This window comes from Polyodon spathula, chromosome 27, assembly GCF_017654505.1.
Source record: "Polyodon spathula isolate WHYD16114869_AA chromosome 27, ASM1765450v1, whole genome shotgun sequence".
Classification (NCBI taxonomy): domain Eukaryota; kingdom Metazoa; phylum Chordata; class Actinopteri; order Acipenseriformes; family Polyodontidae; genus Polyodon; species Polyodon spathula.
Genome location: NC_054560.1, coordinates 7,913,725 through 7,915,286, shown reverse-complemented (window position 1 = coordinate 7,915,286; position 1,562 = coordinate 7,913,725).

Below are 1,562 nucleotides of genomic sequence, written 5' to 3'. Positions count from 1 at the left end.
GGGTCTGTTGCCTCAAAATATAATTTTTTTTTTTTCCCGCCAATATTTTAAGTGCCTGAACCGCTTGATTTTTGAAGTCCTTTGTTTCTTGTCAAGCCAAAAAATGTTTTTAGAGACCCTTACTGTCCTCCCTCATACTGCTGAGACAGTCCTCTATGCAGAGCACTACTTTGGAAGTATATCTTTATGTACTGAGTTTAGGGCTTGGCTTGTTCTCTCAATAGCATACGTTTTCTTTGCTCTGGCCATGTGTAAACTATTTTAGTTGGAGCTATTGATGAATGTGTTTCAGTTTTGTGGCTTGATTTAATCTGGATTGATTGGCCTTGCAATTTTTTTGAAGTTGTTTTATTTTTTGTGTGTTTTTTTTCATTAAGAAAAAAAAAAAGCGAAACCTTTTCTCTGTTGCGGTTTAATCTAAAGAATAAATCTGTTTATTGAAGAGAGACGGTGGAAGAGTGTTTAAAGGCAACCCTGCTTTACGTTGCCTTGTCCTTCTGTCAGCATAGTAAAACTGATACTCTTACAAGCTTGGAGCCCGTTTCCCAGAGATCCTCTCCTCTATGTTGGTCCGTTCTTATTAAGAGTCCCCACCTGGTTTCCTGCTGAAAGGAGGGGAAACCATGAAGAAATACGCTGTGTCAAATCATTTTATTATAGGTTCTTCTTACTGTGAGGTGGTTTCACTACCAATTAGCACCCGATCTGGAACTGCATGGTGTCGAAGATTGGGGTTAGAAATACAGAAATCGAAGACATGAAATAAATTCAAACTGTAAATGTTTCAACTACAAGTCTCCTTCAATTTATTTTAGTGTATGTATACATTTAGTGCTGTTGAGTGTTTTTTTTCTAGTTCTGTATTAAGATTATTGGAGTCTATTAACCCCTTCAGGTAGGGGTTTGAAAACTGGGGCGGGACGATGAAACAGCCCCATCACAACTGCGGCACAGTGGCGTGGTGATTAGCGCTGCTGCCTCACAGGCCGGAAGAGCACAGCTTACAACAGAACAGGTGGACAAGGGGCTGATCAGATAGCAGGGGTTTTACTGTGTGATACGGGGTACTGTTTTTTTTTTTGTTTGTTTGTTTTGGATAATTCAGTAAGAGGATGGCACCATGGCGTGGTGGTTAGCACTGCTGCCTCACAGCTCCAGGGTCCTGGGTTCAGTTCCAGCCTAGGGATCTGTCTGTGTGGAGTTTGCATGTTCTCCCCGTGTTTGCAATGGTCCAAAGACATGCTGTTCAGGTTGATTTGGCGCTGTAAATTGCCGTTTGTGTGTGAGTAAAGCATTAAGCAGTTCATGATACTGGATGGATGGAGCGTTTATAAAGTACGTGGGCGTGGAAGATCTCATCTGCTGTGTTGTATAGGGGTGCAGTAGACAAGGCAAGGACATTTCTCCCAAGCTAGCTAGTAACGTCTGACCTCAATCCCAGGGGAGGTGCCCAGACAGATAAACCCTGTGAATGAGGGGTAAATTCAGAGAATTAAAGCAATTGGCACATACATAAATATCAATATTACGTTTAAAACGTACGTTTATATTATTATTCCGCT